Genomic DNA, 27,086 nt, shown 5'->3' on the forward strand with positions numbered 1-27,086 from the left:
TGGACCAGGTCTGGCTGGAGTTGGAGTAACTGCTTTATGGGAAAGATTGAAAGGTTAATATGAAACCAGCTGATGCTGAAAGAGAACAATTAGGAAGGTGTAAGGGGCTTTGTATTAGATTAATGGCTGCTGGAGGATAAAGTTTACAGCTTCCAGGAAAGAAGTCTGGCTCAGAAAAATCTTTTTCATTGATGGTTCTTGGTTGGGTTTTGCTGATATATTTTTTTCTTCTGGATAATTTAGAGAGAATGACCATTCATTCAGGTGAGATTCATTCTCTCCTTCCCTCCCCCACTCTCCCCTGCTTCTCTCTTTCTGTTTGGCAATGTCTAATTATCTTCAGGTTCTGGAATGAGTTTTAAGGTCCCACCTGTACCATTTCCCCCCAGTGAGACTTGTGATGCTCAATAAGAATATTCTCTTCAGTGCTGCTTGTGTTACGGGGGTATTTCAGGCCAGTAAGTGGTTTCACAGATCAATAGCTCAGCCCAGGAAAGATGTTCTGCATATGTGCTCAGTTGCTAAGTGGTGTCCGACTCTTGGCTACCCCATGGACTGTAGCCCACCAGCTTCCTCTACGTGTGGAATTTGCCAGGCAAGAATATTGGAGTGGGTTGCCATTTCCTCCTCCAGGGGATCTTCCCGACCCAGATTTTGAACTCGTGTCTCCTGCATCGCCTGCATTGGCAGGCGGATTCTTTACCACTGTGCCACCTGGGAAGCCCCAGAGATGTTCTGAGGTAAGACGTCAAAGAGCTAACTCAAGTGTGGGGAGCCAACTAAGGAGACTGGGGCAGGGGGTTCCCAAGCTTCTGCAACCCAGCAGCAACTCGGTTTCCCCCAGGGAGCTTTTAACATAACAGACTCCCAGCTCCACCTGGACCAACTGGATTAGAATCTCCGTAGGAGCCCTTGGGAGTCTGTATACAGAGTTCCCCAGGCAACCTCAAGACCAGCCAGTGTGGGAACCACTGGCCCAGGGACACAAGGAAGAAAGGCAAGGGCCGGGGCCACTGGCCCTTTACAGTGTACTTGGTCATTTGTGTGACCCATCCCATCCCAGCTGCTGGGTTTCTTGGAACAGACACTGCGTTTTACTCATCTTTATGGTCCCTGCACAAGGCTGACCACATTCAGTTTTCAGGTTCACATTTTCAGAAGCCTGGATGGTAGAAACCCAGCTTGCACAAGACCACAGGATCCCTGAGATTGCAGGGCCCTTAGAGACCCTCCAGTGCAGTGGCTTGCAAACTGTGCCCTGGGGTCCCACCACAGAACCCCAGAGACCACCACAAGGAAAGAGCAGAAGCCCATGGAGGGGCTCTTCAGGCTCCCCTCCCCCCCACCCCCCCCCCTCGCAGCCTCTTCACCTCATACGGCTCTGTGTTACCTCTAAAGGGGAGCAGAATATGTCACCTAAAACATGCCACTGTGACCTATAGGTCATTTTGAATTAGGGTTTAAGAAACAGCCAGTGCAAAAAGACACCCTGACCCTCTTTCGTCCTCCTGAAAGCAGGAGATAAATCTCCCATTGAAAGGACCCTCCTTGTACCAGGAGGAAGGAAGGCATCCTTATCACCAGAGGCAGGAAATTTGGGGCCCAGAAGGCAGTATAAACAAACCCGGTTAGCTCTTCACCATTTATTCCCTTGGCTTGTCAACTCTTCCCAAATGTATTATTTCTTTATCCAAAAGGCCTAGAAGCTGCTTTTTCTGGTCGCTTCAGGTCTTCATTCTCCTGTGAAGACATTCATGTACATGTAAATAACTGATAAAATCCATATGCTTTTCTTTCATTGATCTGGCTCTGTCAGTTTAATTTTCAGACCCAGCCAGGTTCCCTAAGATGGTGAAGGAAAGCTTCCCCTCTTGGTGCTATTTTTTTTTTTTTAAATAATGACCCAGAATGGAAACAACCCAAGCACCTCTGAACGGGTGGATACATTTTATTTATTTTAAAAAAATTTATTTATTTATTAGTGGCTGTGGCTATGAGTGGGCTTTTTCGAGTTGCAAGCAGTGGGGGCTACTCACTAGCTGCAGCGCACAGGCTGCTCACTGTGGTGGCTTCCCTTGCTGCAGAGCTAGGGCTGCAGGCACGCAGGCTTCAGGAGTTGCAACGCTCGGGCTCAGCAGTTGTGGCACACAGGCTTGGTTGCTCTACGGCTTGTGCAGTCTTTCCAGACCAGGAATCAAACCCGTGTCCCTTGCATTGGCAGGATTCTTATCCACTGGACCACGAGGGAAGTTCTCCCTACGCTATTGCAATCACCTATTTGGCATTCCAGCTCCCACCCTCAGCAACCCCCAGTCCCAGTCCCATCTATTGTCCATCCAGTGTCCAGAATAATTCTGTCTAAACATAGTGCTGGTCAGGTTGCTTTTCATTCAAGAGCCTACGTTGGATTTCCATTTCACTCACCCACAATCTGAGGTCCCATCCTTGCCCGGCTGCCCCTTGCTCATCTGCTCCAGCTACACTGTCGCCTTCGTGCACTGAACATACAGCCAGGCTCTAACCACACTGTTCCTTCTGCCTGAAACACTCTCCCCCCAGATGTCTGCCTTGCTGCTTCCTCTTTTCCTGACCACCACATACCATGAATGGTGCCCCATCCCATCAACTTCCAGTCCCCTCCTTTGCTCTGCTGAGTGTCTCCTCTACCAGGACATAAGCTCCAGGAGGAAAGGGACTTGGTTTTGTTCATACTGTATCCCCAGCACTGACAACAGTGCCTGGCGCATAGTTCGTTGTTGTTCAGTCCCTCAGTCGTGTCCAACTCTTTGCAAGCCCATGGACTGCAGCAAGCCAGGCTTCCTGTCCTTCACCATCTCCCAGAGTTCGCTCAAACTCAAGTCCATTGAGTTGATGATGCCATCCAACCATCTCATCCTCTGTCATCCCCTTCTCCTCCTACCTTCAATCTTTCCCAGTATCAGGGTCTTTTCTAATGCATCGGTTCTTTGCATCAGGTGGCCAAAGTGCAGGAGCTTCAGCATCAGTCCTTCCAATGAATATTCAGGACTGATTTCCTTTAGGATTGACTAGTTTGATCTCATTGCTGTTCAAGGGACTCTCAAGAATCTTCTCCAGCACCACAGTTTCAAAGCATCCGTTCTTCAGCGCTCAGCCTTCTTTATGGTCCAGGTGCTCCATTAAATAAAGCTGTTTCCTGAAATAATCAGGTTGGTTTCCCATCTAAAATCATTCTGTACATTTTCTCCTTTATGCATGTCTATATTTTCTGAATTTTCTGCAGTCTATATCACTTTTAGTCACAAAGTGAGCAATAAATGAAGTCTTCTCCAGGACCGCTCTTTAGGGGGCCCTCTGGGGTCTGGTTGGCACCAGGTCTGTCCTTGGAACCATAAGGAAAACTAGGAGGAACAACTGGCTCCTGCTGGTGAACTGGGAGCTTAGTCGCGCCAGGTAACAGCATCTTGTCTTGGAGTTAGTGGGAGAGCTGAGGAGGGGAGACAGCAGTGAAAACATAACCAACAACAGCTGTGATACACGCCCCTCTCTGCTCTGCGCAGTACACACACAGACACAAACCCTTCCAAGGCCCCAGCCGCCCAGGCCTGCCCCAGAGAAGGCCCTGCTGCCCTGGGCCGAGGTTTCGCTGGCACCACCTGCTTTCCTCCCTTGTCTTGTCTCTTTAGGGGCCCGCTCCGGGCCCGGTACCTGCCGCCTCCGCTCCTTTAAGCGACTTGAATCTAAAACAAAGGAGCAGCACTGAGGCTCTGGGGGCAGGTCTCAGGCCTGCGGGAGCCCCTCGTCTGTCTCTGTCAGGGGCCCTGCCTCCCCAATGTGGGTGGCACTCCCAGGTCGTCCCATGACTCGGATCCTGTTCACAGGAACTCAGCAGTTCCGGAAGACAGCACAGCCTCACGCACTAGAAACGATTCCGGAAATGAAAGCTCCTTCACTTGGTCATTTTCTGGTGGAATGTTTTCTGATCTGCTTTCGTAAAGTCCATCCGAAACAGACGTTGGAAAAGAGAACTAGGAGGCCTCGTTTCCTCTCCAGCCCCAGAGCTTCCCTCCTGAGGGTAACTCAAAGTCCCAGAACCTGGCTCCTGCCTGTCTTCTTGTGAGGCACCAGCCAGGTCCCACCACCTCCAGGGACAGAGCTGCTGTCTCCTGGGCTAAGATGAGCCCGGGACACTAAAGAGCTCAGCTCTGTCAACTCCTACAGGGAGCCAGGTGGCAAATACTTTAGTCTTTCTGAGACACCTACAGTCTCGTGTCTGTTGCTTCTCCTTCCCCGCCCCCCAAAACCATTCTTAGTTCTTAGAAATATAAAAACCATTCTTAGAAATATAAAAACCATTCTTAGTTCACAGCCCTCACAAAATACAGACTGTAAAGCTGGGCAAGGTACAGCCCTTGAGCCAAATGCAGCCCCCTACCTGCTTTTGTGAAATGAGGTTCTATGGGAATATAGCCACACTGGTCTATGTGGCCGCTTTCAGACTGTAGTAGCAGAATCGGGCAGTTGCAACAGAGTATAACTTTCCTGGTGACTCAATGGTAAAAAATCCTCCTGCCAATGCAGGAGATATGGGTTCAGTCCCTGGGTTGGGAAGATCCTCTGGAGAAGGAAATGGCAACCCACTCCAGTATTCTTGCCTGGAGAATCCCATGGACAGAGGAGCCTGGGGGCTACAGTCCGTGGGGTCTCAAAGGGTCAGACACGACTGAGCACACACACATACAACGAGAAGGCTGACAAAGCCTGAAATCGTTACTATCTGATCTTTTATAGAAGACATTTGCCAAGACCTGCTTCAGAGTGCTCATATAAATGACTCATAGGTATTCCAGCTTTTAAAGTACTTCACACACATTCCTACTTCTTACTGGAAACATTTTTTGACATTAGTAATTGTTCCATTTTACAGATGAGGAAACTGAGGACTAGAAAGGTTAAGGCTTGCCCAAGGTCACACTGCTCATGGGGATTTTGGACCAGACGAAGCTGCTCTGGAAAGAGCAATCTCTGAAGCCTGGAGTCTACCTTTTGATCTGCTCCATCAGGGAAGGAGGCAGTAAGCAGGTCCCCGGGTGCAGCCTCAGAGAGAGACACCAGGCATGGAAAGCAGCCGGGCTGGCCTGCACAGGCACTTCCAAGAGTCTCGTGAAATGAGCAGGGACTTCCTGGTGGTCCAGGGGTTAAGCATCTGCCTTACAATGCAGGGGACACAGGTTTGATCCCTGCTCTGGGAACTAAGATCCCACTTGCCATGGAGCAGCTAAGCCTGCAAATGCTGTGACTACTGAACCTCGGTGCTCCAGAGGCCCTGTGCACAGCTAGAGAGCCCGTGCTCTGCAAGGAAAGACCCTGAGTGCCACATTAATGAACAGAAAAAGTCCTCAACGTAAGTCCGTTTTGTGCAAGTCCTCTGCACAAAAAGTGCCGAGAATATCTTCAAAGGCTGTCTGTGTACAGGGAAGGCTACTGGCTGACTGGCTGGCAGGAAAGCAGCCCTTTCAAATCCACATTTGGCTTCTGTAAATAGTTAACAGGCAGTCACATCACTGTCAAGAGCAGGGAGCCGCAGCAATCCTCTCACAGAGTTCTGGAGAGGGCCTTGCACCCCACAGGCTCCCAGGACTGCTACTTCCCACAGAACTAAAGATGGCAACGCCATCACTGGTGTGAGAGAGACTCTCAGTGGACACTGGTGGCATTGCCACCCCTAAGAATCATTTCAGAAACACCCTCAGGTTCCTAGGAGCTCACTTCCTGGGCTGGGAGTATAAAGGGCTGGTGTCATCTTGGAGTAATCGTCCCAGTACACTCACTCACGTGAAACTAAATGATTGTTGTCCTACTCCAAACCCTCCCTGAGGAAGGCTGGTGTGTGCATGCTCACAATGCTGCCATTTCATAGAACGCATTAGGAGTGCTTCCTTAAAGACTTTGTGACCTTTCCTGCACCTTTGTCTTATCCATAGGGTGTGTCTGACTCCTGAAAACAGTTAGCCTTTGTGAAGCTTTGTTTGCATTTCCTTCCATCCAGCTTTGCTCCAGGACCTGTTTAGTGTGTCTCATGGAGTTGTTAGTTTTGGCTGTTGCCCTTGTTTATGGGTTTTTTTTTTAATTGGAATTAAACACCACAATTATAAATTAGGATCCCCAATATTTCTAGAAAAGTCAGACAACACTGGTTCTAAGTGTTGAAGTCAGTGGTGGAAACTAGGGAGCTGCTGCCCCTAGAAGGATTCTCCTGTTTGCCGCAGTCCTCACTGCTCCCTGTTGCCTCTTAGACACATGTGAGTACCATGACCCTCTCCTGCAGAGCACTCATTCCTCAGGGATGGAATTCCACATGTATTGATTTAACATACTCCTCAGAGGATGAGTTCAATGATGCCATCGTGGAGATATTTTAGTTTTCTATTCATTTTTAAAATCCTACTGCCTAGGTGCCTTAATTCATATTTGCTGAAGGAAAGCGGTGGCCAGAGGAGGAGGGAAGGGAAGAATTACTGATGACTTTCTGCAGCTGAAACAGAGAGAACTTAAATGACTTGCTCAGATTCGCAGAGCTAGCTAGTGACACAGCAGAAAGTCGGGCCCAAATTTCAAAGGCACATTTCTACTCCACTTTATCATTCTCTGTTCTGGTGCCTCTGCGGGCCCCTTTGGACTGTGAAGAAGAATTGCACCCTGAAAATTGTTATGGCTTTGGAGGCATGCCCGGCCTGGCACCTGAGAGCTGGTGTACTGGAACTGGGCTGCAGCTGGGTCCCTCTGCCACATGCAGGGGCAGCGCAGCCCTCTGCGCCCCCTCCATGTGGGCTCCTGGGGCACCATGGCCACACTTAGTGGACACGTAAGACCCGGGATCATCAATCTGTTGGAAGAAGAAATGTGACCATCTGCCACGTTCTTGGGATTCCCAGGCGACTCAGGCAGTAAAGAATCTGCCTGCAATTTAGGAGACCCGGGTTTGATCCCTGGGTCAGGAAGACACCCTGGAGAAGGAAATGGCAACCCACTTCAGTATTCTTACCTGGAGACTCCCATGGACAGGGGAGCCTGGCGGGCTACTGTCTGTGGGGTTGCAAAGAGTAGGAGATGACTGAGAACACACAGTATTAGGTTGATTTTGACATAAGACCTGTCAGAAGCATGTTATTCTCCATTTACAGACGAAGAAACAGGTCCAGAGATTGAGTTTCCAGAAGTCACACAGCCAGTCAGTGCAAGAATGGGTTTTTAGACTTGATGTGTGAAATTCCTGGGCAAATGGTTACACCGTGATACGTGACAGCCTTGAAAAAGGACAGACCTTATTCATGTCCAGAATATAAGAAATTAACATCAAAAGAGTAAGGAGCGAGCAGGACCTAGGACCCAAGGAGGAAGGGCCAGCTGGAGGTCGGGAAGCAGAGGCTGCAGGAGGGAGGGAGGACCTGGCGCTGGGCAGAGAAGGACAGCGATGATGAGCCTGGAGTTCAACACACTCTCCTCTTTCTCCCGGCTGTGCCCTGCCTTTGCGCCTCAGTGCGTGCATGCTCAGTCGCTTCAGCTGTGTCTCTTGGCGAACTCTTGGACTGGGCCCGCCAGGCTCCTCTGTCCATGGGATTCTCCAGGCAAGAATACTGGAGTGGGTTGCCGTGCCCTCCTCCAGGGGATCTTCCCAACCCAGGGATCAAACTCGTGTCTCTTGCAGCTCCTGGGTTGCAGGTGGATTCTTTACCACTTAGCCACCAAGGAAGCCCCTTACACCTCAGACTTCTGAGCAAAAATATGTTTTATCTCCACTCTCTATGGAAACATAATCTCTCAGCAATCAGATGTCCTAGATCTGAAAGAAGAAAGTGGTGGTCCAGAGGCTTGGCTGTCCAGTTCAAAGGAAAATGCAAGGATGCGCTCCTGTCCTTAGTGTTGAGTCTCTGAACCCTGCTTCAGAGAAAGGGGCTCAGGGCGGGAAGGGAGGAGAAACCCGGTGTGTCCTGGGGAGGCGAGGTTCAGGAGCTCAGGCTTCCCACTGGGTGACTTTGGGCTCTTGTTCTGGAATTCAGTTTCCTCCCTCTAGAGGGAGGGGCTAGGTGGGATGGCCTCTTGTACTCTGTGGTTTTATGCTTCTCCAGCACAGGCCTGGGGTACAGGCAAGTGAGATAAGAACAAACACAATGGTGATCAAGGGTCATCCAAGAGATTGTTTAACCGATGACCCCAGAGCCACTGAATAGCCGAAGACCGTGTTTGAAACTTATCTCACCGGCATGTGCTTTGAACCTTGGGAGTGTCTCATTGTCCATGAGAAAAACGATTGTAGATGTGAATAGTCTGTGGGTGCTGTGTTAGCTTAATGGCAAAGGTCTGAGTGTCAGGCCCAAGTTCAAAAGATCAGGTCTTGGGTAGACGGCTGACCCTTTTTGAGACCCAGACGCCTTGTTTTTGGAAGATGCACACCTCACAGGGTGGCCAAGGGGTTAGATGAGTTTCCATAGAGGGAGCATCTAACACGGGACCTGGTAGGATTCCTACAAATCATCTGTCCTCCTCCCACTGTAGACGGAAAAAACCGAAGTGAAGAATGGAGCTAAACTGTGAATCCAAACTCAACAAGTGTTTGTGGAACCCCAGTTGGGTCCTGCCCTCCTCTTCCGCACATTGATGTGTTCACAACCAACTGAATAGGTACTGCTACTCCACTGCTGAGGGGCTTGCCAGGTGGCGCTAGTGGTAAAGAACCCGCCTGCCAATGCAAGAGACACAGGAGACGATCCCTGGGTCAGAAAGATCCCCTGGAGTAGGAGATGGCAACCCACTGCAGTATTCTTACCAGGAGAATCCCATGGACCGAGGAGCCTGGTGGGCTACAGTCCGTGGAGTTGCAGAGTCGGACACAACTGGATCGACTTAGCACGCACGCACACTCCGCTACTATTCAGAAGAAGACTGATGGTCAGAAAGGGCTTCAGCACGTAAGCAGAACTGAGATCTGAATGTTTGTCTGCTGGATTCGACCCCAAAGAGTCTTTTCACAGATTCTGAGAAACACCTCCAGGGCAGATGCTCTGGGGGCCAGGTCCCCTGGGAGGGAATTTAGCTTAGGGGTTGCTCTGGGAAGCTCCCCTGTTATATAGTTGTATTTAACATCCTCATATTCTTGGCATTGTGGAGGAAGGGCTGGAGCAAGGGTGCCCCTGCCCTTGGTTCTGGCTGGAACAACCAGCCTCAGGTCCACCTTGGGAGAGGGGATCTCTCAACTGCTTTCTATGGTTCAGTTCAGTCGCTCAGTCATGTCTGACTCTTTGCCACCGCATGGACTGCAGCACACCAGGCCTCCCTGTCCATCACCAACTCCTGGAACTTGCTCAAACTCATGTCCATTGAGTCAGTGATACCATCCAACCATCTCATCCTCTGTTGTCCCCTTCTCCTCCCGCCTTTAATCATTTCCAGCATCAGGGTCTTTAACAAAGAGTCCATTCTTCGAATCAGGTGGCCAAAGTATTGGAGTTTCAGCTTTAGCATCAGTCCTTCCAGGGAATGCTCAGGACTGATTTCCTTTAGGATAGACTAGTTGGATCTCCTTGCAGTCCAAGGGACTCTCAAGAGTCTTCTCCAACACCACAGTTCAAAAGCATCAATTCTTCAGTGCTCAGCTTTCTTTACGGACCAACTCTCACATCCATACATGACTACTGGAAAAACCATAGCTTTGACTAGACAGACCTTTGCTGGCAAAATGATATCTCTGCTTTTTAATATGCTGTCTAGGCTGGTCATAGCTTTTCCCCCTATGGTTAGTCAAGGCTTTTTTAGTATTGTCACTCCAGCTCCTCATAAACATTACTATTTACATAGGATCTTAATGTTTACAGTGATTTCTCTTACCCACTGTGATGTGGGGGGAGAGTAGTAGTAATATTATCATCATTTTTCAGGTAGGACTAGGCTCAAGACGTCCCCTGACTTGCTGGAGGCCATGGCCCCCTCATCCACCTCTGAGAATCCTCTGCATCTTGCCAGCACGGCTCCTCTGCCCTTTCATTCTTTAGCCCTAAGGCCTAAGGGGTTCTTGTCACCCAAAGGTAGAGTTGAGGGGAGGGCCTACAGTCAGAGCACTCGTGAGTTCAGTGGTAACAAGGCTGCTCTTTCTTTCCAGGGATTGAGTCATTAATAGTTCCTTAAATATGCCCACCCTTCAACTTAGAGTGCCATTCAGTCTGCAGTGATCACTGCTGCCGTGGGTGTGGTATGAGAGGGTGGGTGAGTCACTTTACCCAGAGGCGTTCTCAGCCAGAGCAGTGTTCTGTGGGGGCTCACCAGCCCCGCCTGCCTGCCCTAGTCAGCCAGAGTGCTGAAACCTCTCCCTCTGGCCACAGCAGTTCCTCAGGAAACTACCCCACCAGGCTGCGGCTTTCTGACTTTGCCTCACATTGTAACCCCTTCCTGGCCCAACTTGGAACACAAGTGTAGGCCTAAGCTCCAAGCTTCTGGCCTTGTCCACACCATTTGCTCCTAGATAATTCTCAGGCCCTGTCATCTATCAGCTAAGGTCTTAGGGTCAGGCACACCTGGGTTCAAATCTTGGTTCTACCACTTACTGGCAATGCAAATTCAACCATGTTGCTACACTGCTACAAATCACTGCTTTCCCATCTGTGTAATGGGAATAATAGTACTGCCTTACCTCCAAGAGAGGGGCGAGATGCAGCAGGCAATGTACTTAGCACAGAGACTGGCTCGTAGCAGATGTTCAATGAATTTCTCTGTGTATGTGTGTGTGTGACTGTATGTCTCTCCTGAGCACCCAGCTCCCCTCTACTGTGGTTCTGTTTTGTTTTTTTACCATATATCAATGTGAGTACCACAGGGCTAACCATTTGTATCTTCCCAAGCATCCTGATTTCACCCCTCCTTTTTCCTTTGGTTCTAACCTCTTCTATACCATTTTATTTTTCATAGCCTTTTGCAACTTTCATGCCCTCTGTCCGTTTTTAATGGTTTATAATAACAACATACTGTAGCAATATAACATTTTTCAGTCTTATCCAACAGGACAGGGAGTGGAAACTGATGGACTAGCTGTGAAACATTGATTGAAGCAATGAATTATTTTCTTTAAAAAAAGAATAAAAATTTGCAATTCACAGAAGAGCAAGTGCAGATGCTCAAAAAAATATGAAAAAGTGTCAGACTCTAGTAATCAGGGAAATGCAAATGTAAATAGCATTGAGCTGCTTCTTTACTTCTAACAGAATGATCACAGTTTAAGACTGATATTACTGGCTTGACCAAAAAGTTTGTTTGGGTTTTTCCATACTGTCTTATGGAAAGAACCCCCTGTATGAACTTTTTGGCCAACCCAATACCTATTGTTGGTAGGAATGCAGGGATAAAGGTTACTTTAATCATTGCTCTTGGATTCCACAGCTTTTGCAAATCACCCTGGCACCATCCATTAAAATTAAAAATACATAACATATACCTTTTGCCTAGCAGTTCCTGAAAATCTACCCCATAGAAATAAAAATATCAGAATATTTAAAATAAAATAAAAATAAAAATATCCTTATGCACCAAGATTTCTGACTATGTGCATAGGGATATAGAATTAACTTTATATCCTGGAACTTTATATCGTGGAAAACAAGCAAAACCTAGAAACAGAGAAAATGCCCTTCGAAAGGGGTATTGTTGAATATATTATGACATGCCAGGGAATATTCTGCAGCCATTAAAAAGAATAAATTGGAGCTATGTCCCGTGACTCATGGGGATTGCCATGAATAATTGATGAGAAAAAGCAAAGTGCAGGACACTGGTTATAAAATTTTAAAGCTGAAATAATGCTAGTCTCCCTCCCCCACCCTCCCTACCCCAGATCCCCACTGTGCAAATGAGCCAATATACATGAGCATGGAGAAGAACATGGCAGTATCCTGACCCAGGGTCACTATGGTTTTGGAGGGGAGGATAGTTATATGGCAGGAGAGAGATGGGAGAAAGGAAGGGAGAACCCAATCTGAAGAATAAAGAAAAGAGAAAAAGACTGCATTGAAATGTATGTGTGTGTATGTATATATATATATTTAATAGGGGCTTCCCTGATGGCTCAGATGGTAAAGAATCTGCCTGCAGTGCAAGAGACCTGGATTTAATCCCTGGCTCGAGAAGATACCCTGGAGAAGGGATGGCTACCCACTCCAGTATTACTGCCTACAGAATTCCATGGACAGAAGAGCCTGGCAGGCTACAGTACATGGGATCACAAAGAGCTGGCCACAACTGAGCGACTAAGCACCGCACAGCACATAACATGTGCAGATTTATGTATTTATGTATTAATTAATCTGTGTAAGTAGATGTAAGAAGAAAATTTTAAATTATATATACAAACCTTGTATATTTTTGTTAACCTAAAGCAACCAAAGGTACATTTCCTTCACCAATGGTGTCACAGACAGCCAAGATCTTTTCACTGAGAATAAGCCTGTTTTGGGGGGGGTTCGGCCCTTTCTGCCTTATGTACAAAAATCACACATTTAGTGCTTTGTCCTATAGTTTCTAATTTCTGTTTCTGTAGAGTGCAGTGAGAACCTAGACACTTGGAAAATAAGTTTGTACAGCAATCTTTTAGATGTTATGCTTCCCCTCAATCTATTCAGTTCTCTTGCCTACACGCAATTCAACAGTAAACTTATTTTACGATCTCACCTTTACTGTTTTCCCAAAACTGTCACCTGGGTTCTTACAGAAACAATGATTCTCTTTCTCTTCTATTCACATTTCCTCAGTTTTGCGACATTTGTTAAGGTACAACTGGCATAAAACAGCCTTGGGAATACATACATCTCTCTGTAGGTGACATTCACGTGAACAGGCAGACGCCATTGTATGTGGCCTCCTGGAAGGTGTGGGCGCCTTCAGGTGGCATAGTCAATGTGCACCCCCACGTGCACTGAGAGAAGGCACAGGGCCATGGATCCTGGCCGGTAAGTTACCAGAAGCAGGACTTCATTGAAAACCCTTCTGTGCTGAATTGGTAATCCCTGCTGGATCACATCCAGCTCTCTGATCCTCACTCTGTCGATTATTCTATGACTGAAACGTCTAAGGTTGCACGTGGGTGTCGGAGTCATGGAAGTTTGCAGCCTTCTTCCTGCAATACATCCTGGAATGTTTTTGTTAATATGGCAAAACATCTGGGTCCAGTGGCCTGTCTAGGGTGGGCAGACCTCATGCTTACAATCTTGTCTTGGGACAGGTGATGCAGGGCTGGGACAGGACTCTGGCCCACCTTCAAATCCCCTGACTGCCTGTGTAACTTTGGGAACGTCATCTTACATTACTACACCTGTGCCCTTGTTTGCAAAATGGTGTGATACTATTTAATTCACAGAGGCTCACATGAGATGAATGATTTTAAAAGTATTTGCAGAAGGATAAGATCATCTGGATTATTTTCATCTGTGTACACCCTATATGGTGTGATCACTTACCTAGAGCCAGACATCCTGGAATGTGAAGTCAAGCGGGCCTCAGGAAGCATCACTATGAACTAAGCTAGTGGAGGTGATGGAATTCCAGTTGAGCTATTTCAAATCCTAAAAGATGATGCTGTGAAAGTGCAGCATTAAATATGCCAGCAAATTTGGAAAACTCAGCAATGGCCACAGGACTGGAAAAGGTCAGTTTTCATTCCAATCCCAAAGAAAGGCAATGCCAAAGGATGCTCAAACTACCACACAGTTGCACTCATCTCACACGCTAGTAAAGTAATGCTTAAAATTCTCCAAGCCAGGCTTCAGCAATATGTGAACTGTGAACTTCCAGATGTTCAAGCTAGATTTAGAAAAGGCAGAGGAACCAGAGATCAAATTCCCAATATCCGTTGGATCATTGAAAAAGCTAGAGAGTTCCAGAAAAACATCTACTTCTGCTTTATTGACTATGCCAAAGCTTTTAACTATGTGGATGACAACAAACTGTGGAAAATTTTTCAAGAAATGGGAATACCAGACCACCTGACCTGCCTCCTGAGACATCTGTATGCAGGTCAGGAAGCAACAGTTAGAACCAGACATGAAACAACAGACTGGTTCCAAATTGGGAAAGGAGTATGTCAAGGCTGTATATTGTCACCCTGCTTATTTAACTTATATGCAGAGTACATCATGAGAAATGCTGGGCTGGATGAAGCACAAGCTGGAATCAAGATTGCCGGGAAAAATATCAATAACCTCAGATATGCAGGTGATACCACCCTTATGGCAGAAAGCGAAGAAGAACTAAAGAGCCTCTTGATAAAAGTGGAAGAGAAGAGTGAAAAAGTTGGCTTAAAACTCAACATTCAGAAAACGAAGATCATGGCATCTGGCCCCATCACTTCATGGGAAAGAGATGGGGAAACAATGGACACAGTGACGGATTTTATTTTGGGGGGCTCCAAAATCACTGCAGATGGTGACTGAAGCCATGAAATTAAAAGATGCTTGCTCCTTGGAAGGAAAGTTATGACCAACCTAGATAGCATATTAAAAAGCAGAGACATTACTTTGCCAAAAAAAAGTCCATCTAGTCAAAGCTTTGGTTTTTCAGGTAGCCACGTATGGATGTGAGAATTGGTCCATAAAGAAAGCTGAGCACCGAAGAACTGATGCTTTTGAACTGTGGTGTTGGAGAAGACTCTTGAGAGTCCCTTGGACTGCAAGGAGATCCAACCAGTCCATCCTAAAGGAACTCAGTCCTGAATTTTTTTTTAACTTCTATTCTTTGATGTTCATTTTTTTTTAAATTTTATATTAATTGGAGGCTAATTACTTTACAGTATTGTGGTGGTTTTTGCCATACATTCACATGAATCAGCCATGGGTGTACATGTGTTCCCCATCGTGACCTCCCTCCCACCTCACTTCCCATCCCATCCCTCAGGGTCATCCCAGTGCACCAGCCCTGAGCACCCTGCTTCATGCATCAAACCTGGACTGGTGATCTATTTCACATATGATAATACATGTTTCAATGCTATTCTCTCAAATCATACCATCCTTGCCTTCTCCCACAGAGTCCCAAAGTCTGTTCCTTACATCTGTGTCTCTTTTACTGCCTCACATACAGGGTCATCGTTACCATCTTTCTAAATTCCATATATATGCATTAATATACTTCATTGGTGTTTTTCTTTCGGGCTTACTTCACTCTGTATAATAGGCTCCAGTTTCATCCACCTCATTAGAACTGATTCAAATGCATTCTTTTTAATAGCTGAGAAGTATTCCATTGTGTATATGTACCACAGCTTTCTTATCCGTTCACCTGCCAATGGACATCTAGGTTGCTTCCATGTCCTGGCTTTTGTAAAGAGTGCTGCAATGAACATTGGGGTGCATGTATCTCTTTCAATTCTGGTTTCCTCGGTGTGTCTGTCCAGCAGCAGTCCTGAATATTCATTCATTCATTCATGCTGAAGCTGAAACTCCAATACTTTGGCCACCTAATGCGAAGAACTGACTCATTGGAAAAGACTCTGATGCTGGGAAAGAGATTGAAAGAGGGAGGAGAAGGGGATAACAGAGGATGAGATGGTTGGATGGCATCACCGACTCGATGGACATGCGTTTGAGTTAACTTCAGGAATTGGTGATGGACAGAGAAACCTGGCATAGTGCAGTTCATGGGGTCACAAAAAGTCAGATACAACTGAGCGACTGAACTGAACTCAACTGTACTGAACCGAACACCCTATACATTGTTTGTAACGACAGGATGGCATGAGGGACTCCATCCCTACAACAAGCAGCAAGATTTACAGCAAGGAGCCTACCCTTTGGAGGCAGATAGAGGGGATCTGGATGCACTTTCACCAGAATTTCACTGTACCTCCTGGTGCAAGCCACTTTATCTCTCTGAGCATTAGCTTTGTCATCTGAGAAGCGGAGAACAAGAATTGGAAAATCACATCTAGCTTGAGCAGTGATGGCGGTGGTGGTGGTGGTTTAGTCGCTAACTCATGTCCAACTTTTGCGACCCCATAGACTGTGGCCTGCCAGGCTCCTCTGTCCATGGGATTCTCCAGGCAAGAATACTGGAGTGGGTTGCCATTTCCTTCTCCGGGGTCTCTTCCTGACCAGGGTCTCCTGCATTGCAGGCAGATTCTTTACCAACTGAGCTACGAGGGAAGCCCAAAGTTGAAGAGAAACTGCCTATGGTGAGAATTATAGATTAGGGTCCAAAGATGTCTGGAACACAGGAGAGGCCAGACAGATGTCATACTTGAGGACATGACTTAGTCCATAAGCTAAGATCTAAAAGAAACTTCATGTCTTTTAGTTTCTGTAACTCAAGTCATTTCTGACTCTTGAGTTCTCGTCTTGTTGGTAGAAAACTTCAACCCCAGCCCTTCTGGGGAGCCTCCCCACTCTGGCTCTGTGGACTGTGACTTTATGCTGAATGACCTGAGGGTTGAGGGTGCTTGACCTTGACCTTTTGCCCACACAGGTTAGGCTGGATCTCCTTTGCCCTGTCCATCTGACCTGTGGCTCTCTATTGCTTACAGGACACAGTTCGAGTGTGCAATTATCTTTGTGGCTTGGTACATAAAGCCAGGAAGCAGAGGAGTGCAACACAATAGGAAAGAGTAGGGCCTATGGATAAAGCCAAGCCCATCTAAAAACATCCAAATCCGAAACAAATGGCTCACACCGTGAGGGCCAAACAAAACGAATGGGCCTCTCTTCTCCTCTGTAGTCACAGTGGGCCTTCCCTCACCTCAGCCTCGGCTGGGAATACTCATTCCCAGGGATCAGTTTTTCATCTTGTCCAAACTCTACAAACAAGGCCTTTCCTCCCCATTTCTGGTGCTCCCTGTCCCTTCCTTGTTTTATTTTCCTCTAAAGCCCTTAGTGGTGTACTTTTCTTATTTATCCTGTTTAGTGTCGATTCCCCTCCATTAGAATGCAGACCCATGAAGGCAGGTTTTCATTTCTTTTATTTATTGTTATATCCCAACTGCCCAGAACAGTACCTGGCACATAGTAGGCACTCAATAAATGTGTTGAATGAAATAAAATGGATGGATTTTTGAATGAATGGACATACGGATGACTGAATGAATTCACTGTTGAATAGTCAAATTGGTTTCCTTTCTCCCCTTCCTATGATACTTGTGCTTTCAGAAGGTTCTCATCTGGGCTGCAACTAGGGTGAGGTCAGTGAGGCACTCACTTTGGGTACAAAACTTAACTGAGAACCAAAAAAGCTCAGCAATTAAATAAGGATATTTAATGCAATTGTTTGAAAAATCAAAATTAATGCCAAAAACTCTGTGATGAGCAAAATCTCAAATTTTTAAATGAAGACATGATCTGAAAGAAACTGCAATGAGCTAAACTGAAAATTATTAAAGATTGTCACTTGATCAAGAGGAATTCTCAAACATGGCAATGTTCTGAATTGAAAATAAGGTAAGCAAAGAGGCAGGATTTGAAAGTTTTATGAGTTTTTTTCATTAAAGCCAGAAAAGTAACAGTCTAATTAATTCTGGGGTAAGTAAAATATTTATATGTAAAATAATGTTAGGTTTTAATATTAATTAAAACTTTTCAATTTTTCTTTTTCTTTTTTTTAATAACACTGTGTAGTTTGTGAGATATTAGTTCCCTGACCAGGGATTGAACCCAGGCCCACAGCAGTGAAAGCAGAGAATCCTGGCCACTGGATTGCCAGGGAATTCCTTTTTTTCATTTTTTAAAAGCTGTTTTAATGTTCTGGAGAAATATGACTTGTTAAGAAAGACATGCACACATAGGAGCACACATTTTTCTTTTGCTGTAGAATCTGCAAAAGGTTCTAGGTTGTTTCTCAGTAGATATATGATCTCAGTAGACGCATGTCAGTTAAGCAGCGTTATGAGTCATCCCTTCCCAACAGGCCTCCAGAGTTTTCACAACCTGAACTACTTTCATCTAAATGAGTAAGAGAAACCTCCATACTCTCCCCATGGTGGCTGCACCAATTTACATTCCCCCCAACAAGGCATGAGGATTCTCTTTTCTCCACATTCTCACCAACGCTTGCCTTTTTGATAATAGCCATTCTAATAGGCATGAAGTGATATCTCACAGTGGTTTTGATTTGCATTACCCTATGATTAGTGATTCTGAGCATCCTTTCATGTGTCTGTTGGCCGTCTGCATGTCTTCTTGGGAAAAATGTCTTTTCTGCTCCACTGCCCATTTTAAAATTGGGTGTGTGTTTTTGCTGTTGTTACTGTTGAGCTGTATGGTTTCTTTATGGATTTTGGATATTAGCGCCATACTGGATATATGATTTGCAAATATCTTCTCTTATTTGATAGGTTGTCTTTTCATTCTGTTGATGGTTTCCTTTCTTGTGCAGAAGCTTTTTAGATTGACATAGTTCCATTTGTTTATGATCCAGCTCTCCCACTTCTGCATATTTATCCAAAGAATCTGAAAACACTAGTTCAAAAAGATATATGTATCCCTATGTTCATCACAGCATTATTTAAAATAGGCAAGAGATTAAAAACAACCTAAGTTCCCATCAGTGGATGAATGGATAAAGAAGATATGGTATACACACACACACACACATATATATAGATAGACAGATAGATACACACACACACAATGGAAAAAAATGAAATCTTGCCATTTGCAATAACATGGATGTACCTTGAGGTTATTATATTAAGTGAAATAAGTCAAACACAGAAAGAAAATTACCTATGATTTCACTACTATTTGGAATATAAAAACAAAAAAACCAACCAAACAAAAAACAAAATAAATAAACAAACCAAATCAAACACAAAGATATAGAGAATGGATTCCCCGGTGGCTCAGATGGTAAAGAACCTGCCTGCAACGTGGAAGATCTGAGTTCAGTCCCTGGGTCAGGAAGGTCCCCTGGAGAAGGAAATGGCAATCCACTCCAGTACTCTTGCCTAAGAAATCCCAAGGACAGAGGAACCTGGTTCATGGGGTTGCATGAACACAACAGAGCAAGTAACACTAGGCTACCAGAGGGTAAAGGGTTGGGGGAAGGGGAGGACAAAATAGGTAAAGAGGATCAACTCTGTGGTGACAGATGGAAATGAAATGTTTGGTGGTGAGCATGCTGCAGTGTTTACAGAAGTAGAAATATGTCGTGCTCATGAATTTATGAATGTTATAAACTGATGTTACCTCAACGAAAAACACATTTAAAATAAATACTAAAAAGGGAAATGAGGGCTTCCCTTGTGGTTCCATGGTAAAGAATCCAGCTGTCAAAGCAAGAGACATGGGTTCAGTCCTTGGGTCAGGAAAATTCCACATGCCACGGAGCAACTAAGCCTGTGTGTCACAACTGCTGAGTCTGTGCTCTAGAGCCCAGGAACCAGAGCTACCGAGCCCACGTGCGGCAACTACTGAAGCCCACAGGCCTAGAGTCCGTGCTCCACAGCGCGAGAAGCCCCAGCAGTGAGAAGCCCGTGCCCGCAACTAGAGAGTAGCCCCTGCTTGCTGCAAACAGAGAAGAGCCTGTGACGCAAACAAGATCCAGCACAGCCAAAAATAAATGAGATACGTTTTTTTTTAAAAAAAGATAAAGATGTAAGACATCAGAGGATCGCAGGAGTCTGGTGAAGGAGGTGGTCTTGATTGGGACACTTTTCAGTGATTCCCAAATCAAGACACATAGGCCTACGACTTTGATCATTAGTTTTCCGTTTTGAGGAAGGGATTTTTTTCCCTGATGTTTATTTATTTATGTGGCTGTATCGGATCTTTGTTGCAGCATGCAAACTCTTAGCTGTGGCACGTGGGATCTAGTTCCTGGAGCAGGGATCAGACCCGGGCCCTCTTCATTGGGAGCCACTGGACCACCAGGGAAGTTCCCAGGAAGGAATCTTGAAAAAGAAATATTGAGAGAAAAAGAAAGACCAAGAAGAGGAAGAGCCTGGCAAAAGAGGAAGGGCTTTCTTATCACGCCAGATGTCAGACAATAACACAGGCAGCCCGGGCAACCCACACACTTGCTCACTTTGCTCTCACTTCCGCCATCGTCTATTCCTTCCATTCTGACCCAGAGGAATGGGTACCTCCCAAGATGACATGTGCCACAACCCCACACAGGATGCTGAGCTGAGCCAGGCCCCTGACTACATGGCCCCGGCGGCCAGTGCCATGCTTCCTGGGGGTGGTGTACAAGCCTGACACTTGGTGAGGGGTTAAATCTGAGGGTGGATGTTAGGAGACCACCCTGGTGGCACCCAAAAGCACTGGAGCCAAGGCTGAGATTTCTGGGCTCCTGCTTCTGGCCCCTTCACTGGACTACCTGTTCAGTGGCTGGTCCAGTTCCCTTCCCTCTCTGAGCCCCAGGCTTTTCATCTGTCTTGTGAGACCTGGGTTCAATTCCTGGGTCGGAAAGATCCTCTGGAGAAGGAAATGGCAACCCACTCCAGTACTCTTGCCTGGAGAATCCCATGGACAGAGAAGCCTGCCATGGGGCCGCAAGAGGTGGACACGACTTAGTGACTAGACCACCAATGAGACCTCTGAGGACCCCTACAGCTTTGAATCTAGAAGGTAGAACTCAGCATAATATTTGGTGCCTTTGATAGGCGGTCAACACAAGTGGTTAAAAGCAAGCCCTCCCTCTAGAGAATACCTAAATTATGGATAAATTTTTCCTTTGAGTGAACATAAAACTTGGAAAAGCATTTCCAAGGACTCCCAACTATATGTAGAAAATAGACCACAAGCACCTGTCTTTTCACAGTGTGGTTGGTGGTCAAGAGGCCTCAGGGCCCACACTGCCTGGGTTTGAATCCTGGTCTGACTGACCTCAGACAAGTGCACGTCAGTTGTCTTGCTTCTGAGATAAGGAAAGTTCTAGGACCTGCTTGTCCCTTGGAGAGGGCTACTAGTGGAGACATTTTTTGGGAAGAGGGGCCAAGATGCAAAGATGGGTGTGACTAAAACCTAAGGTTGAAGGCTGAGGCTGTCGGGTAGACAGTTGATGGTGGAAAGGAGGTTCCAGTGGCTTTGCAAGAGGACGCCCCCAGGAGGAGGACAGGGGTGGGAAGCACGAGGCAGTGTGGAAATGGGAGCGCGGAAGAAGGCAGGTGACCGGGGGATGTGTACATGGGGCAGAGCCTGGCTGAAGAGGGAGAAGGGAGAGACACAATGGGACAAGCTGTCTCAAGATTCCAAATTAAACTCTGGTGTAAGGGGCTTTCATAGATTCACTTCAGCTAGTGTCTGAAGCTAGTTCTTTGCTCGATCTTCCAAACAGGAAGCTGCCTTTTGACCTGGTAACTTCAGGTTCTGGGTAGAGAAACATAGAGTCCCAAGAGGAAGAAGTTGCGTACATAGCCTTTCAGCCTCCAAAGAGCTGAGCCCAGGCTGAGGAGCCGATGGGGAAGTCCTGCTTCAGGGTAGGAGGCCAGTCCCCTTCCTATTCTTTTTTTTGGGGGGGCCAGCCACTAGGCTTGAGGGATCTTATTTCCCCGACCAGAGATCAAACCCGTGCCCCATGCAGTGGAAGCTCAGAGTCCTAACTGCTCGGCGTCTGATTAAAGCTCGGAGTCTTCCCCATCAGGGAAGTCCCAGTTCCTTAGTTTTTTTAGTAATGAGTTTTATTAGGACATAATCCACATACTATACAATCCACCTAATTTAAAGTGTACAGTTCAGTAATTTTAGTCTTTTCAGAGTTAGGCAATCACTTCTAGAAGGTTTTCATCATCCCCCCAAAGAAACCATGAGCAATCACTCCCTCCCCACACCCAACATCCTCCTCCCAGCCCTATTTGGAAATTTTGTATAAATATAATTGTATAACATGTGATCTCTTTTTAAAAACTGGGGCGAATGCATGTTCAGTTATGTCTGACTCTTTGCGACCCCATGGACTGTAGCCCGCCAGGCTCCTCTGTCCATGGAATTTTCCAGGCAAGAATACTGGAGTGGGTTGCCATTTCCCTCTCCAATATATTTGCTTTATAATGTTAGTTTCTCCTGTACAAAGAAGTGAGTCAGCTGTATGTGTACATATATCCCCTCCCTCTTGGGCCTCCCTCCTACCCCCCAGTCCCTCCCCTCTAGGTCATCCAGAGCACTGAGCTGAGCATGCCACACTGTACCGCAGGCTCCCGCTAGCTAGCTATTTCTCACATGGCAGTGCACATGGGCTTCTTTCACTTAGTATATTTTTAAGGTTCATCCACTTTGTAGCATGAATCAGAACTTCAGTATTTTGAGTTTTGAAAAATGTTGTTTAATATTATACAAACACACCATAGGTATAGTCTGTTGTAAATATTATGTGGGTCAAGAAATAACAACGTTAACTCCCCTAAAGCCCTCAGACCCCTTCACAGTCAGTATTCCCTCCCCACCCGCCAACCACTTAGAGTAAGAATGACTTTTTCTTTACCATGTATCATCAAACATTTGCATTACTAAAGACCTTTGAGTATTATTCCATTGTATGGATAGACCACATTTCATTGGTCTATTCATCCATGTATGTGTATTTGGAGTATTTCCATTGTTTGGCTGCTGTGAATGATGACCTGTGAACATCCGTGTGCAAGTTTTTGTCTGGACGCATTTCTCCTGGGTATATTCCAATGGGTGGGATTGCTGGGTCTTATGGTTACCTCCTTCTTCCTTTGCATACACTTCCATTTTAAGACGTGGTATATATCCCACAAGTGGTCACAGGTCTGCCTGCTCTGCCACACTATGAGCTTCCTTCATCTTGAATACCCTGCCAAACCTAGTGCTTGTGTGTGTACGTGTGTGTGCAAAGTTACACAGTCATGTTTGACTCTTTGCAACCTCAGGAACTGCAGCTCACCAGGATCCTCTGTCCATGAGATTCTCCAGGCAAGAATACTAAAGTGGGTTGCCATGCCCTCCTCCAGGGGATCTTTCCGACCCAGAGATTGAACCTGCATCTGCGCATCTCCCGTACTGCAGGCAGATTCTTTAGCACTGAGTCACCAGGGAAGACCAACCTAGCACCTAGAGAGCACTAAACTATGGTAACGGGCCCTCCACTGCTTCAGATGATGCTTACAGGCAAAATAAGAAGAGGTCTGTGAACTGACCATCCGATCTCACAAGAGGGTCTGGCAAGCTTGATCTCAGCAAGATCTTGGTAAGCTTGGCAAGTAGTGAGAGTGAAAGCCTGACTGACCTGTGTTCAAGGAAGAATGGGGAGAGAAGAGTCAGAAAAAGAAAGTACAGATCATTCCTTTGAGGAACTTTTCATAAAGAGAGCAGAAAAGTGAGACAAGAGCTGGATGGGAAAGTGTAGTCAAGAGTATTTTGTTTTTTCTTAAAGATATGAGAAATGACAGAATGTATGATGTCATAGAAAGGTAAGAGCTGATGACGGGAGAGAGGGGTGGGCAAAGACAAGAGTGATGTCCTTATGTAGATGAGGAGAGATGGGATCCAATGCAGAAGCAGTGTGAATGATCCATCCCCTGAAAGTCACGTTGAAACCCTAACTCCTGCTGTTACTATATTTGGAGGTAAGGGCTGGGAGGAGGGGATACGGGTTAAATGAAGTCATAAGGGGAGGCCCCCAATCCAACAGAACTGGTGCCCTTCTTAAAGGAACAGATACCAGATCTCTTCTCCCTGCCATGTGGGGACATAGCCAGACAGGAAGAGACCTTACCAGGAACCACACTGGCCGGCATCTGATCTGGGGCTTAGCCTCTAGAACTAGGACAAATACATTTCTGTTTTTTAAGTCACCCAGTCTACGGTATTTTGTTATGGCAGCCCAAGCAGACTAAGACAAGTGGAGAGATTGGTTTTAGGAGGAGTGAGACGAGTTCACCCACAGTAACAGGAGGGGAGGCAAGGCACATGGGTGCTGACGCAGCTGGGTGGGAGGTGTGGGAGGGCGGGGAGTGGGAAAAGGGGTCTCCTCAGTGCTTTTTTTCAGTGATATAGGAAGCACAATGAGAAGTTGAGAATGAGGACACAGCGTTATGGGTGTAAGAAGAGCAATGAGGAAGCAGCGAATGGACCAGCGTGATCCAACGAGGACATCTGAGAAACACTGGGAATCCCTTTGAGGTGTGCAGTCACTGAAGTGAAACTCATCAGCCAGGTGGTATGTTTTTCTCCAGAATGTTTAGCAGTTTGACTGGAGGGAAGGTAACTTGTACAAGTGACTATAACCGCAGCTGGGGGCTGGCCAAGTATAGGGGTAAAGAGTGAGGGTGGAGTTGTCCTGTTGAACACTGCAGACCCCAAAGAGTGAAGAGAAGGAGGGCTCAGAGGGGATGAGGGCCAGGGAAGAGGCAGGGTGGCCAGCTTGCAGGTCCTGGTGGGACCGCTGGAGTTTTGGATGAGGGCCCCTTGGGGGTGTGGTGTGGAAGACAGCAAGCAAAGAGGGCATGCTATCACTAGTGAGGGGCTGCTAAGGGAGGGGGGGCTAAGATACTGAGGGGCTGCAATATTGCTGAAAAGGCCAGGAGCGGGGCCCAGGCGGTGCTGGGAAAGGAAGCTGAGATCCCTGGGGGACACCATGCCAGGGTATTGGAAGCTGCAGGTTTTGAAAACACTCCAGTTCTGAAAGGGGCAGTGTTGAGAGTGGTTTCCACCTGGTGTTAAAATCTTCATGGCATGAGGAATAACAAAGATAACTCGGAAAAGGGCTATTGGGTGGTGTGGGTCTGCTGGCGTGAGCATCAGAGCTGGAGAAGGAGCAACGGTCTGGAAGCAGAGCTGAGCCAGGAGGATGCCGCTCCTCCCCTGAGCCCACTGTACAAAGCGCACAGGAGAGGAGTGCTGGCCCTCGAGATGGCTGCCAGGGCTCATGAGAACAGAAAGGGGATGTGGACATTCATTAAAGAGGATACAAGGGGTTTTACTGGTGATAGATGGGGTCAGAAAAGTCCAGGGAGACCATATGGGGACCAAAGTCTGGAAGATGAAGGAAATTCTGGGAGTTGCTTCCCCATATATATACACATACTTACATTATTTACAAAGATTTACATCTCTAGAAAAATACAATTTATAATAAACAAGGAACAAGATAGCATCCAGTTATGTTCAGTGTGGGTGACAGAGTAGAAGCTAATGCCTGTTGTGTGTTAGTCCTTCTTTCTTCTAGGAAACATTACTTCTCATAAATGGTCCATTTCAGGCAGACTTTCAGAGTTTCCTCAAGGAGAAGGTAATATATGAATGGTAAATCAGATGCCTTCCCGAAGCGACTGAAATAACTTAATTACCATGTGTTCCATTTCATCTTCTGTTACTAAACAACAGGCACTATAAAAGAAATATCTCATATTAGAATAAAACAGTCAATCTGTGCTGCAGTATATGAGTCTAAATGACCCTCTTATTCTAATGCAGGGAGCCCTTTTGTAATAAACCCATCAAAAGCAAGAGTTCTAGGGAGCAGAGGTGGAAGGAGACTGGTCTTGGGTCCTTATGGGATGGTAGCTGGAGATCTGCCAGGAGTGCTGTCCTGGTGCACAGCACAAATTCAGAGTCCCAGCTTCTCAAACCAACTCAGTCTTGATCTTTTTACACTTGTGCTTTTTGCATTTTGTTTTTCATCTGACATTTACTCTTCTATGTGACACATAAAAGGATTTTAACTTTTTGTTTCTTCAAATGTTTTCTAAGTATGCTGTCATTTTAAAAGTAACTTCTCTTCACTACTTTAAGATGGAGCTTTTTATCAGATGTGTAATTCCTGTACTAAATAGTACTTGATTATTATTTTCGTTATGATGTTTGCCAACTGTAGGATGGGAGAGAACTTATTTGACATCTTGCCATGTGCTGAATGGCTTGAGAGACTAGACTTGCGGATAACATGAGTGGAATAATGACGTTAGTGTAATTACTGAGCCTATGACATGAACTATTTCTTTTATGAAGAATTAGGGCTCACTTTCTTCATGCTGAATTGAATCCTGGTATCCCCAAATAACAGACCTGAGCTCGTAAGACCCATAGGTAAACCGTCACCCCTTCTAAAAGCCATCTCCTTTGCCACAAGAATATCCTGGCCATGGTTTTCTTCTTTCAGCTTCTCTTCCTGATTATTCGTCTTTGTGGTGATGACAGAACACCCTTGAGTGACTCAGAGGAAATCAACTCAGCTACAGCCCTGCCTGACAAAGTTCCTTCGAACTGAGAAAAGGTCATTTCATGGCTTTTTTTTTTTTTGGTCTTCCCCACAGTCTGTATTTCCATAGAACAGATCAGACCAGGGTTCCAAAAGACCTGCATGAGTCTGGTAAAAGGAGTTCGTAAAAAATTATTGCTGGACATGAAAAGATGTTCAGGATCATTAGTCATTAGCAAAATGCAAATTAAAACCACAACAAATTCTTGTTTTATATCTTCTAGTTTGGGGAAAGTTAAAGAAATTTGACAATAAAAAAAAAATTAGTGCTGGGATCAGAGGGGTTAGGTAAAGGAAATAGGCCTTTTCCTTACTAAGAATCTTGTTGTTTAGTTTCTGAGTCATGTCTGACTCGTTTGTGACCCCACAGACTGCAACACGCCAGGCTTCCCTGTCTTTCACTATCTCCCGGAGCTTGCTCAAACTCATGTCCATTGATTTGGTGATGCCATCCAACCATCTCGTTCTCTGTCACCCCCTTCTCCTGCCCTCAATATTTTCCAGCATCAGGGTCTTTTCCAATGAATCAGCTCTTTGAGTCAGATGGTCAAAGTATTGGAGCTTCAGCATCAGTCTTTCCAATGAATATTCAGGGTTGATTTCCTTTAGGATCTCCTTGCTATCTAAGGGACTCTCAAGAGTCTTCTCTAGCACCATAATTTGAAAGCATCAATTCTTCAGTGCTCAGCCTAATTCTTTGTGGTCCAACTCTCACATCCATATATGGCCACTCACAGAGATGTGACAATTTTGCATTTCTTTCTGGTTATGCTTGTCCCCCATTCCTCCCCCTGCCCTGCCCCTCCACCACATCTGTTAACCCTTTAATAACTGAGTTTAGGAAACTCCCCTCTGCAGCCACAGTGGGCTCTTTAAATCCAAAAGGCATTCTTAAATAGGTAAGAAACACACAAAATACAAAATCT

The 27,086-nt window shown here is 46.0% G+C and overlaps 1 protein-coding gene across 8 annotated transcripts in view; it reads right to left on the reverse strand.

The window, feature by feature from the left end:
* Nucleotides 1-1,930: 1,930 nt before the first annotated feature.
* Nucleotides 1,931-27,086, reverse strand: part of CD58 (CD58 molecule) — a 70,058-nt gene continuing 44,902 nt past the window's right edge. For 2 of the 8 annotated variants that reach the window (XR_011259492.1, XM_069601817.1), the window contains exons 6-7: nt 25,250-25,289; nt 1,931-3,466 (exon numbers count right to left, since the gene is read on the reverse strand). The gene's annotated coding sequence lies outside the window, so the exon portion shown is untranslated. Of the gene's footprint in view, nt 3,467-15,207; nt 15,509-22,237; nt 25,290-27,086 lie in introns of those variants that run through there. The other 6 variants (XM_069601863.1, XM_069601828.1, XM_069601874.1 and 3 more) reach the window with 3 other exon arrangements.

The sequence above is a fragment of the Ovis canadensis genome, chromosome 1 (assembly GCF_042477335.2).
Source record: "Ovis canadensis isolate MfBH-ARS-UI-01 breed Bighorn chromosome 1, ARS-UI_OviCan_v2, whole genome shotgun sequence".
Lineage (NCBI taxonomy): Eukaryota > Metazoa > Chordata > Mammalia > Artiodactyla > Bovidae > Ovis > Ovis canadensis.